Raw genomic sequence first — 12,694 nt, forward strand, 5'->3', positions numbered from 1 at the left:
GGAAAGAGAGAAGAAGATAAATAAGAAATGATAAAGAAGAATGTGACACGCTTGTAACAACTCCTTAGCCTGTCAAAACCAAGTTATTTTTGCTATTCTTTTTTCTCATGGTAGGAAAGGCCAACCTCAGTCCATTTGTTAAATAGAAGTTTTGTCAACAAACAATTTGCAGATGGTGATTGTTTGCACTACGTTTTCAGAAGGTAGCTATCATCTTATAGAGTTTCACATGTTAAATAGGTGCTTTAAGGTGAGTAAAAGGAGGATCTCAGAGCTCCCATTCTTCTAGGTTACTTGCACTTCTATTAATTTGCCTTGAAGGTAATATTTCTGGTCTTGATTTTTTGTTTGAATGTTTTTATTGTTATTTCAACTTATAGTAACAATACAGAGCTGTACATGGTGCAGGGCGACACAGCAATGAGCAATAGGAACCACAGCTAGGAGTAAATACAGTGAGGAAATTGTATCGTGCCACCAGCACGAGGTTTATCCAGTGTCTCTGTGGACAAAGAAGTTGGAGGGTATAGAGGAGGAAAACAGTGGTGGTTACACAGAACAGCCTCACTCTGCATTTCCCACCAGTACATGCCTTTCGCATCTGCGGTCTCCCCCGTCCACCCACCAGGGCAATGGAAGCCTCCGAAGGCCGAGGCAGCAACACCTGCGTATGTTAATGTGAGTGTGGATCTGCACTGGTCGCAGGGGCGCGGCCAGTGGGGTGTCATAGAGGAGGGGCGCCACCGAGGGCCATGAAGTGCGCAGGTCGGGCAAGTCCCGGACTGGTCAACACGCACCAACGACGTGTGGGGAGGAGGAGTGCAGAGGCATGTCCCACTAGTTTCCAGTGCATAAAGAGGTAGGCGAAGTCTCGGTGCGCTGTGTGCTGTGTCCCTCATTGCCACTCGGCAATCCGCTTTGTGGTCACTGCTATGTCATTGCCGTCTCATGTGCTCCGTTACATGAACTGGCGAACAGGGGAGAGAGAAGGGGGGGAAGGGAGGGGCTGGGCGCGGTCAGCAAGGTTAGCCATGTGTCTCACGTGGTGCCATGAGGATGGCGCAGCAAGAGCGGGTGTTAGGGAGGGCAACTATCGTGTCGGTCGGTGGGTGTCTGTAGTGTGTAGTGGGGGGGGGCGTGGGGAGCCCTGCGGGAGGCGTGAGGCGCTGGAGTGGTATGCAGGTCATCCTCTCGGTAGTCAAAGTGTGATCTGGCTGGTAGCTAGTTGAACGCCATTTCAGGGGGGTGCATGAAGGGCTGAGCAAGAGACGTCAGGGCTGTCACGCGCGTCGGCTTGCTCCGCTAACGTGTCCCCGCCTCCCTCAGGGGAGCTGGCGGGTGTGTGGTCTCCCAGAGGGTGTCTGTCGCTGTGAAAGGCGCTGAGCATGTCATCCCACAGTGTTGCTATTGGGAACTGTCGCAATCTCGCCGTTTCCTCGTTGTGTAGGACTATGCTTTCCGCCCTTGCCCAGGTGTCTAGAGAGGTGCGCCAATGTTGTGGCAGGGGAGGGGCCGCGCGTTTCCAATGTTTAGTGAGTAGTCTCTTGGCTGTAATGAGGCCCAGATCCCAAAAACGGGAGGGGACTTTGTTGAGGGCGGTTCTCTTATAGAGGCCCAGCAGGCATGTCTCCCATGTGTGTGGTAACGGCATAGCCGTGCAGCGGTCAAGAACCATTAGCACTGATTGCCAGTATGGCCGTATCCGAGGGCAGAGCCATAACATATGTAGCAGATCCGCACCAGTTAGTGCGCATCTTGGGCAGCCAGCCGAGGCACCCGGGAAATATTGGTTGAGCCTGTCTGGTGAGAGGTATGCCCTGTGCAACACATAAAATTGTATCACCTTGAAGCGTGCGTTACGAGGGATGTTTTTGGGGCTGGCGAGTACCATCATCCACTCCTTGTCCGTCCAGTCCCTCCCTCTGTCGATTGCCCATTTAGCACGCAGGGGCTGTAGGGTATGTTGCGTGTGGGTCAATAAGGCCTGAGTCAACCAATGCACCACGTGCGTACAATCCCCCATGACATGGAGGTGTTGTATCAGCTGATGCGTGGGGGGCTCAACTGTGATGTTACCCCATCTTCGGGTGTACGCCGCTACTATGGATGCGTGTTGTAAGAATTGGCCCGCGGGAATGCCCGTGTCGTCAGCCAGTGTCTCAAAGGGAATCAGGGTGCCATCGGCATATAGGTCCGCCATGGTTTCGATCCCTGAGCTCGTCCAGTGTTCCAGCGCAGCTGCCGTGACTATGGCAGTCGTTTTAGGTGTGCCCAGGAGTGGGAGTGCTGGAGCGGAAGGTGTGACATGCTTAGTGAGCCGTATGCTTCTGTTAAAGCATTTCACCGCTACGTCCACATGTAGCTGTGGCCTGTGTTTCGTACGTGCTAATGGGTGGAAAAACGAGTGAATTTGCAGGAGGGTGAGCGAGTCCTCATGTGAGGTCATGTCCGCCAGGTTCCTGCCCGAGAGCCAGGCGGTCACCCACTGGAGCTGCGCCGCTAGGTAGTAGAGCTCCAGATTTGGCACCGCGAGGCCGCCCGCCTCAATTGGCGCGTAGAGCTTATTTAGCGCCACCCTGGGTCGTCCAGCATTTCAGACCAAATCCCGGAGTATAGACTCCAGGTCCTTAAATGTACGGGCCGGGACATACTCTGGTATGTTGGCAAAGTAATAGAGAAGCCTGGGCAACACTATCATCTTCGTCAATGTGATCCTGGCCGGGACAGTGAGTGGGAGAGTCTTCCAAAAGGATACCTGCGACCTGATGGATGTGATGGCGTGTGTCAGATTGCCATCTAGGATTTCAGGGTGTGTTCTGTATATATAGATTCCCAGGTATTTGAACACAGTGTCATGCCATGGCAGTAGTTCCCCCCCGATGCCAATTCCTGGGTTCGGGATGTCGGGCGCAAAGGGTATTTCTGGTCTTGATAATGCTAATTTTTGGAAAATGCTGTAACTGAGGTCTTAAACCTTTGAGAGTATCCACTCCATAGCGTGTTCACTCATTTGGAGTACTCCGATAAACAACTTTCTTTATTATATACTGAACCGCCAACTCCGCAACATTGGGTTGTAGTTCCTAAATCTTTGTACAGTGGCCAGTGACTTTATTGTACTGGTTAAAAGTTCTTGTTAAAACATTCAACTTGAGTTAGAGTTATGTATGACATATTGTTAGTTTGAAAATTCCCTGTTACCCATGAATTATTGGACATGCTGCAGCTAATGCTGCCTCCAATAAAATTGCCATAATATAGTCCATTTCCTTTCCATTCACACTTCTGCAGGAGTCTGGGAAGTCATCTAGTAAAGTATTTGAGAGCATTTTACAATGTGTGCTTATCAGTGCACGCTCAGTGGGGGCTCGCAGTTTGGATATGGATCATCCGATAATAGGTGAGAAAATGAACACTGCCATCATAACAGAAACATGGCTGGATGAAGCCCAAGGCCACACCTTAACATGACCTCATCAATAAATGTAAGCATTATATGAAAGAACAGGTAGGTCCCTAACTATGGGGGTGCGGTAGCTGTGATCTTTAGATCCCGTCTCATACATGCATAACCATGAGTCTGAGGTAAGACCTCCGAACGCATGAGTGAAACAAATATATTTTAAAGGAGCCTTCTTAGAGTAGGGGGTGGAAGAACCCTTAGACCGACCGCATCAGGAGAAATGGGCATGTGCCCTCCTGATAATCCACCTCACCTTCATTTGCTACTTTTACCAGTGAGACTGTGGGTAAAACCAGTCTCTGTCACCTGCTTTTAGCAGCTTTACTAAGATAAACAAGTGTGACCAGTGAGGGTGTCTGAAGCAGGCTATTGGCGCCATAGAAGAGCTTCCATAGACAGGCTGGAAGAGAGTTGTGATGGTGAAGGGGGCACAGCAACCCTAAATCTAGGGCGAGAGTGGCTGGTTATGCAATATGCAGCCGCAAAAATGCCAGGAAGGGTCTGAGGCCTAGTTAAGCAGGACTGCTCCCCATGGTGGCTTAAGTCTGTCTTTCTTGTCAGTAGAGTTCAGACTGTAGGCGGGGCTAGGACACTGCCAGCAGATTCTAGGAACTTGGCCACAGTTGAGAGAGGGGTCAGTTTCATTAATGAAGGTATAGGCTGGGAGTATGGCAGGGACTAATTTGGTGGTGGATATTTTCTTCCCAAGGTGGCCGTTTTTTTAGTGCTGGGCATTGGTGGTTATTGCCTCATAACTTATTTACCAATTGTAAAGATTTTTGTGTTTTGCTATTGTTTGGGTGCCGAATATGTATGACGCTATCTTTACTAATGTATTTATGTTTCTATTAGAATTGTTTGTAGATTTTGTGGAATCTAATTTTCTTGCTAACTTTGATTTCTGGTGCATAGTATTATGGTCTTAGATACAAAAATAAATACAATAGTGCCATCTCAATTCGTGTGAAACACGGGTTTGCACAGGGCTTGGATTTTAATCCTGAACTCGTAACTAGGGCGTACGTTTTTAAAAAACGTGTAATAAAAATGTATGTTCTTGTGAGTGGTTAAAACAATGGTGTGCACTGTTTAGAACTTAAACAATAGCTTCAGTCTATTATTTTGACATTAAAAATGAACAAGCATTGGTAATGCATCAGTTTTGCTTATGTGATGAATAATAATAATCTGGGTCGGAGTGCAGGACGAAGGAAGGAGCTCCCTGACGAGCAACACAGTAGTAGATAGGATGTGACCAGCGGCCAGAGCTGCTGACTCGAGAGCTGGGGATCCCGGTTAGAGTCTCGGCGGCGCAACATCCTGTAATTCTATACAAATCACTTAATCTATCTGAATAAGTTGTCCTACACAAATTTGCTGCAAAACGAAAAAGCAGAAAGTGTCAAAACTTTTTGAAAAAATAGTTCCACCAAAGCGGAACGTAACAGTATTTCGGATAAGGGAAATTGATAAGAGAAACAGAGGGGGAACAATCATTGGTAAATGCAGGAAAATATATATGCTACAGCCAATAGAACTGGAGGAAAAATAAGTGGCAAGCACATAAACCAATGAAAAGTCAGGAAAGCAAGGGCAACAGGATGTAAGCCCTTTTTAAATTCATATTAAAACAATAGATTTCACAAGCGCTGTGCAGGCGAAACCTAAAAAGGATAGCCAGCCTTAAACTGGCATTGGCTCTGGTGGTGGCATTAGTCTATATTATTTAACTCTTGGACAGAAGCAAGTGGCAGTTAGAAAATATGGTATCACCATCAGTCTCTTTGCAAATGCTAAAAACACTCATGTTACTCACGTTACTTTTGATGACCGCACATCATACTGGGTAATATAAAAACAGCAATATATAACTTAGAAACAGCATGGCCAACTTTGAAAGGAAGTTCAAACTTTGAACTTCAATTAAGGAATAACTTCCCCATTGTCACTAAAGTTGCAGAGTTTTACCTTCCTGGCTCCTATTTTCTTCTATTTCACCCTTCCTGCAAGCTGCCAGATTTACACTGCTGATTGTCAGATTTTGAATTATGACTTTTCCACATACTCTGGGTTTATTCTAAATATGTGCCATCAAAATAGGACACATTCCTTTGACGTAGAAGAAAATACATTGAATTTACACGGCTTTAAAGGGCATCAAGTATGCCTCCTCCCTCCTTGTTCCTGTGGCTGCCTCCCTCTCCCAGACTTGCATGGCTGGAGTACTCCTTTGTTCTCCTTCCCCTGCTCGCCCCTCCACCCCCCTTAGTCTCCTTTTGGCCTTTCCCCCTTTGCCTTCCATGCTCCATTTTCGTTTGTCTTTGTTATGTTGTGCCCTAACAAACACATGTTATTGTTTAATCACTGTTTTTCTCCTATGTCATACTTGCTACTGTAACTTTTGTAACTTGTAATTCTCGGAACCTCATGTAAAGCGCTCTGATACCTCCGGGTCTAGCCAGCGCTATATAAAACTTTTCAAATAAATAAATAAAATATAGTTTGGCCACAAAGCTGTCTAGGGAAAAAGGATATGGCCACTGCGGGAGCTCCAAAGCTTGCGGGCTGTTGATAGCAAAGTAGCAGTTTAATGGATTCTTTCTAGTTAGAAAATTGCTCAGCAGGTGCTAAGAAGGTGTCGGGATCCAGGGCAGGTTTACAACAAATAAGCACTGACGTTCTTGTCACAGATGAACACCTCAAGAAATGTTTTTCATAATATGGTGGTCAATGGCATTTGCAGTGCACAAGCACCGCCTTAGCTTACCAGCAGGAACTCGAAAGAGCGACTGTGATCAGGTCCACAGTGTTCACTTTAGGTCGAGCCTGGGCAGCGCATGCGCTGCTCTGTGAGGCATGCTGTACTCAGGTAGGTACTTGAAGCCCCGCCCACTCTCCGCCCATATTTGTCATTGACTGGCGTCATTGTCCTTCGTAAATGCTGGCTTCTGATTCGTTAATAAACTTGTTAGTCCCTCCTCAGTACTGCCTTGTCTTCCTTTGTAACCTCCCATGAGGACTGGTCCGTTTACTTCTGTTGATAAATGGTATGTCTAATTTAGTCTGTTAGCACTATTTTCTTTGAGTTTCTCCAACTGCAGGTAGGACATGCTTTCCTGCAGCATTAAGTGCGCCAGGAGCATTTTCACTTTCCAAGAAGCCGGGACAATGGCAGCTGCTTCTTTGAAATGAAATAGGTCTCGTATTTACAAGCATTTGAGCTATTGGCATTGTAAATGACAATGCCTTTTGTTTATGTGTTGGTTATCAAAACCGATAAATAAAAGGCAGTCATTTACAATGCCAATAGCTTAAACTCTTGCAAATGCAAGACCTATTGCATTGCAAATGCTCATTATGATAGAATCCTGGACTTGCTAATTTAGCACATGGTTCTGCCACAATTCGGGTTGACTGATGTCTTAAGTAGTTGGAAGGCCAGAACCAAAGTATTTTACCTCTGATGATAGGAGTGGTAAATGTTGTTTTTGATTGCAAGTATAAAGAAATGCGCTTTTTTGCCTGAAAATGTAACCGCATTTAATAACATCTCTAAAGTAAACAAAAGAACATAGTCCAATAGCAGAATGCAAAGTAACACAAAAACACAATTCAATATTGAGGTGCAAGAAAACTGCAACACAAACAAACATGCACAAACACTCATGTGACACATTGCCACGTCTATAGAGGGGCTTTCATAAAAGGTGTTTGCACCAAACACTACCTTAGTTAACAGCACAGACATGTTATTACACCAGTCAAACAAAACAAGCGGATCAACGAACCAGGCCAACTAGGCTGTCTTTAAAGCCCACACGGTTTTCAGCAATTCGTTCGCATGTAGTGCTTGGAAGTGTCTACAGATGAATGGCAGAGCTGTGCATGTCTGTCACAATCGACTGTGCTACTCCTACTACACATGCGGTTAAATGTCAGATGTATGATTTACAGACCTAAGGCAGGGAAGCAGATGGGGTTCAATAATCCTGTGTATGATATTACACCAAATCGCCTATGGCCAAAAATTGAGAAATATTGAAGTTTTTATTGCATGAGCACATGCGGACAATAACTGACTTATCGTTAAAAAAACATTCTGGAATAAGTGATGGGGGGCCAAAGTTAGCACAAGAGTAGCTGGGCATCTTTTGGGGTATCCAGTTGGGCAATTAGGTCGTTTTTTTGCATTAGATACCTGGGCCTAGAATGGCATTGTCTTGCAAATGGTAGCAGAACCTACCTGGGAATATGAAGGCCACCCTTGCTTTGTAGTAACCAAGCAAATGATAGCAATGCCTGGCATATGTATGATAGGTGTACCTATCGGAACCTATGTTGTCTGAACCTGGCAGCTGGGGATAAGTGATGTAAAAATTGGAGTAAGGAGGGAGTTCCTCGAAAGTACCTACCCAGGCGATATAGAAAAGGCATTGCAAGCTGACAATGTAACACCCACATAACTATGATCAGTAAGTAGGGGGATGGCTAGCCAAGCATGGAGCAGGAGGCTCCCTTTTGAGTTCCCTTCTCTAGCTAAACCCTAATCCCGTATATATCCTCATGCTTGCTGTAATGTAACCCCAGGTCTAGCGGACCCTACCCAGAAGGTCATGACACTACTCTGCCGCTGTTGATTGCCACAACAGCTTTTAGAGCAGGCAGAAGAGCGGAGATGTAAGGCAAGGAGGGACAGGCAAGATGGCTGCTAATGGCAGTGGAAAGGAGTGAAATGTGTGCGTAACCCAGGAGCCAACCACCGGACGGAAGAATGAACCACACTGGTCCCAGGGTGGACCACTCCCAAAACCCTGACGTGTGGTATCGGAGTGAGGCATGACTGTGGGAGGAGTGGGAAGGACCATACTGCAATGACCTGAAGTGGGGGCCGCCCCTCTAGGAAGTGCTACAAGTGATAACCCGGCAGAGACAGGATCAGAACCCTGTAACAAGTATTGGGAGAGGAGAGAATGTGGGCAGCGGCAAGAGCTGCTGACTCGAGACCTGGGGATCCCGGTCCGTGTCTCCGCAACGTAACATCCTGTGATCCTGGGTATATTTCCTAATCTCTGTGGGTAATAAGTTGCCACATAAATCTGCTGCAGGACAAAAAAGCATGAAGAGGCAAACCTTTATGAAAAAATAATTCCACCAAAGTGGATGTTAACAGTATTTTGGCTATGGGAAACTGATAAGCGAAGCAATGGAGGAACAAGTATTGGTAAATGCAGGAACACATGCTATAGCCATTAGAAATTGAGGGAAACTAAATGGCATGCCCAGGAACCAATGAAAAGCCAGGAAAGAGAGATGATGGGATGTAAGCCTATTTTAAGTTTATATTAAAAACAATAGATTTCACAAGCACAGTACAAGCGCTGTGCAGGCAAAACCTAAAAAGGCAACTGATGGGCTACTGCCGTTTGGAGATATGTGGCTTCTAGGCCACAGTAATGGCACATTGGGTACTGTGCAAATCTCACTGACAAAACAAAGTAGGACATGTATTTTTTAACAAGAATCCTTTTTCATAAACTATGTGAACGCTGCAGCATATGAAACCATGCACCACCCAAGTCATTCTCTTTATTACCAGGCCAGGCCAGAAGTCCTATGGGCAATGAACAGTGTCCGGGTCAAACCCAGTACTGTGAAATTCTCTGCTCATTTATTTGCTTTTGAAGATCTTCTTTATCTCCATCCACCGCATAACATCTCTGGATTTCTACCAGTGATCTCTCTTTGCATCTTTCTAATACCGTAGAGCTCTTTTTCTCAAACATATTTTTATTTTATTTTCACAGGAGGAAAAGAAACTCAGAGTATGGTTTGTATGAGTGCTAATCAGTAGTGGCGGCGGCTTGTGTGAGTGCTAATCAGTATTAGAGGCTGCTTGTGTGAGTGCTAATCAATAGTAGAGGCGGCTTGTGTGAGTGTTAATCAGTATTAGAGGCTGCTTGTGTGAGTGCTAATCAATAGTAGAGGCGGCTTGTGTGAGTGTTAATCAGTAGTAGAGGTGGCTTTTGTAAGTGCTAATCAATATTAGAGGCTGCTTGTGTGAGTGCTAATCAGTAGTAGAGGCGGCTTGTGTGAGTGTTAATCAATAGTAGAGGAAGCTTGTGTGAGTGCTAATCAGTAGTAGAGGTAGCGTGTGTGAGTGCTAATCAGTATTAGAGGCTTCTTGTGTGAGTGCTAAGCAGTATTAGAGGCTCCTTGTATGAGCGCTAATCAGTAGTAGAGGCGGCTTGTGTGAGTGCTAATCAATATTAGAGGCTGCTTTTGTGAGTGCTAATCAGTAGTAGAGGTAGCTTGTGTGAGTGCTAATCAATATTAGAGGCTGCTTTTGTGAGTGCTAATCACTAGTAGAGGTAGCTTGTGTGAGGGCTAATCAATATTATAGGCTGCTTTTGTGAGTGCTAATCAGTAGTAGAGGTAGCTTGTGTGAGTGCTAATCAATATTAGAGGCTGCTTTTGTGAGTGCTAATCAGTAGTAGAGGTAGCTTTGTGAGTGCTAACCATCATCATCATATTACTTTATTTGGTCATTTGTACAAAACACCATCAAAGTATACAAAAGATAAAAACACAACTATATATACAATTGAAATAGTATTAAACCATTTGGAGCATGAGTACAGATGACATCCCAAAACAGGGTAAAATAACATAAAAATGTATCCTACATTGTCATGCTAAAAAATAGAGTGCCATTCAGTCTACCAATCATTTAGAGTACTGGACCATCTATACCAACTTGATTTTAAAAATACTTGTACAACGTAGGGGGGGGGGAATTAAAAATGTCTTTGTTACTATAATAAAAACGTTTTACGGATCAACCAGAAGGAAAATAAAAAATGACTAAGAGCAAATACTATTGGCCCTGATGTATTAGATTTTAGGATCCTGAATGCGATCTGGTGCTGCCTAGCTCCCAGATTGAGACAAAGTGGTCTGATCCATTTCCTGCACAGCTGCCTATACTTTGTACAAAAAAACAAGATGTGTTCTTCAGACTCGTGAGCTTCATGGCAAGCAGGACAAAGGTCTAAAACCAGGCCAGTCGCCTCTTTCCCCAGAAATTTCAGAAGCAGGTTACCATATCTGAATCTAACATACAGGCTCTTGGCAAGAGGGGGTGTAATCAAATCAAGGAAGGGTTCAAACAAAAAGCTTATTTTAACATTTAAAAAATTAGATGATAGCTGTCCACTACCTTGGCTATTGATATATAGCCCCCCTATTACACTCAAATACGTAGCTTTGATGGTCAGAATATCGCGTTTAATGGCCTTTTCTGGGTGCTCCCACAAAACCTTCAGGTTCAGAAGGTTACACCATTTGGTAACATGTCTGAACCACGGTAGTTGTTTTGCCCCATTTAGTGCTAGGACCTCTCGTAAAGAATTACGGTAATCAATTAATTGCGGGGTAGTCCAAAGGCGCAGCCAATAAGTTAATGGTCTCAGGGCGGCTAAATCGCCTATTCTTTTTATCTCAAGATCACAAAAAAGTGGGATGAGTGGTGTTGTGATAGGTAGCGAGATAAGAGCCCTTACGAAACAATTCTCACAGATCTTTAGTTTATTTACCGAGTTAAATCCCCATATCTCTGCTCGGTATAAGGCACCACTTTGTGCTAATCAATAGTAGAGGCGGCTTGTGTGAGTGCTAATCTGTAGTAGAGGAGGCTTTTATGAGTGCTAATCAATAGTAGACTGGCTGGTATGAGTGCTAATCAGTAGTTGAGGCTGCTTGTATGAGTGCTAATCAATAGTAGAGATGGCATGTATGAGTGCTAATCAGTAGTAGAGGTAGCTTTTACGAGTGCTAATGAATAGCAGAGGTGGCTTGTATGAGTGCTAATAAGTAGTAGAAGTAGCTTTTATGAGTGCTAATCAATCCTAACGATGGCTTTTGTGAGTGCTAATCTGTAGTAGAGGTGGCTTTTATGAGTGCTAATCAATAGTAGAGGTGGATTGTATGAGTGCTAATCAGTAGTAGAGGTAGCTTTTATGAGTGCTAATCAATAGTAGAGGTGGCTTGTATGAGTGCTAATCAATCGTAGAGATGGCTTGTGTGAGTGCTAATCTGTAGTAGAGGTGGCTTTCATGAGTGCTAATCAGTAGCAGAGTCAGCTTGTATGAGTGCTAATCAGTAGTAGAGGTAGCTTTGATGAATCCTAATCAGTAGTAGAGGTGGCTTGTGTGAGTGCTAATCAGTAGTAGAGGTATCTTGTGTGAATGTTAATCAATAGTAGAGGTGGCTGGTGTGAATGCTAATCAATAGTAGAGGTCGCTTGTGTGAGTGCTAATCTGTAGTAGAGGTAGCTTTTATGAATGGTAATCAGTAGTAGAGGTGGCTTGTGTGAGTGCTAATCAGTAGTAGAGGTGGCTTGTGTGAGTGCTAATTAGTAGTAGAGGTGGCTTGTATGAGCGATAATAAGTAGTAGAGGCGTAGACTCTGCTACTGATTAGCACTCATACAAGCTGACTCTGCTACTGATTAGCACTCAGTGCTAATCAGTAGCAGAGTCAGCTTGTAGGAGTGCTAATGAGTAGCAGAGTCAGCTTGTATGAGTGCTAATGAGTAGCAGAGTCAGCTTGTATGAGTGCTAATCAGTAGCAGAGTCGGCTTGTATGAGTGCTAATCAGTAGTAGAGTCAGCTTGTATGAGTACTAATCAGTAGCAGAGTCAGCTTGTATGAGTGCTAATCAGTAGCAGAGTCAGCTTGTATGAGTGCTAATCAGTAGCAGAGTCGGCTTGTATGAGTGCTAATCAATAGCAGAGTCAGCTTGTATGAGTGCTAATCAGTAGTAGAGGCAGCTTGTATGAGTGCTAATCAGTAGTAGAGGCAGCTTGTATGAGTGCTAATCAGCAGCAGAGTCAGCTTGTATGAGTGCTAATCATCAGTAGCAGAGTCAGCTTGTATGAGTGCTAATCAGTAGTAGAGTCAGCTTGTATGAGTGCTAATCAGTAGCAGAGTCAGCTTGTATGAGTGCTAATCAGTAGTAGAGTCAGCTTTTACGAGTGCTAATCAGTAGCAGAGTCAGCTTGTATGAGTGCTAATCAGTAGCAGAATCAGCTTGTATGAGTGCTAATCAGTAGCAGAGTCAGCTTGTATGAGTGCTAATCAGTAGTAGAGTCAGCATGTATGAGTGCTAATCTGTAGTAGAGGTAGCTTTTATGAGTGGTAATCAGTAGTAGAGGTGGCTTGTGTGAGTGCTAATC

At 44.6% G+C, this 12,694-nt stretch overlaps 1 protein-coding gene across 3 annotated transcripts in view; it reads left to right on the forward strand.

Annotated features, from left to right (window-relative positions):
- The window catches only part of NEK10 (NIMA related kinase 10), a 1,104,115-nt gene that overhangs the window by 33,148 nt on the left and 1,058,273 nt on the right, over positions 1-12,694 (forward strand). The gene's annotated exons all lie outside the window — the stretch shown is intronic.

This window comes from Lissotriton helveticus, chromosome 10, assembly GCF_964261635.1.
Source record: "Lissotriton helveticus chromosome 10, aLisHel1.1, whole genome shotgun sequence".
NCBI lineage: Eukaryota > Metazoa > Chordata > Amphibia > Caudata > Salamandridae > Lissotriton > Lissotriton helveticus.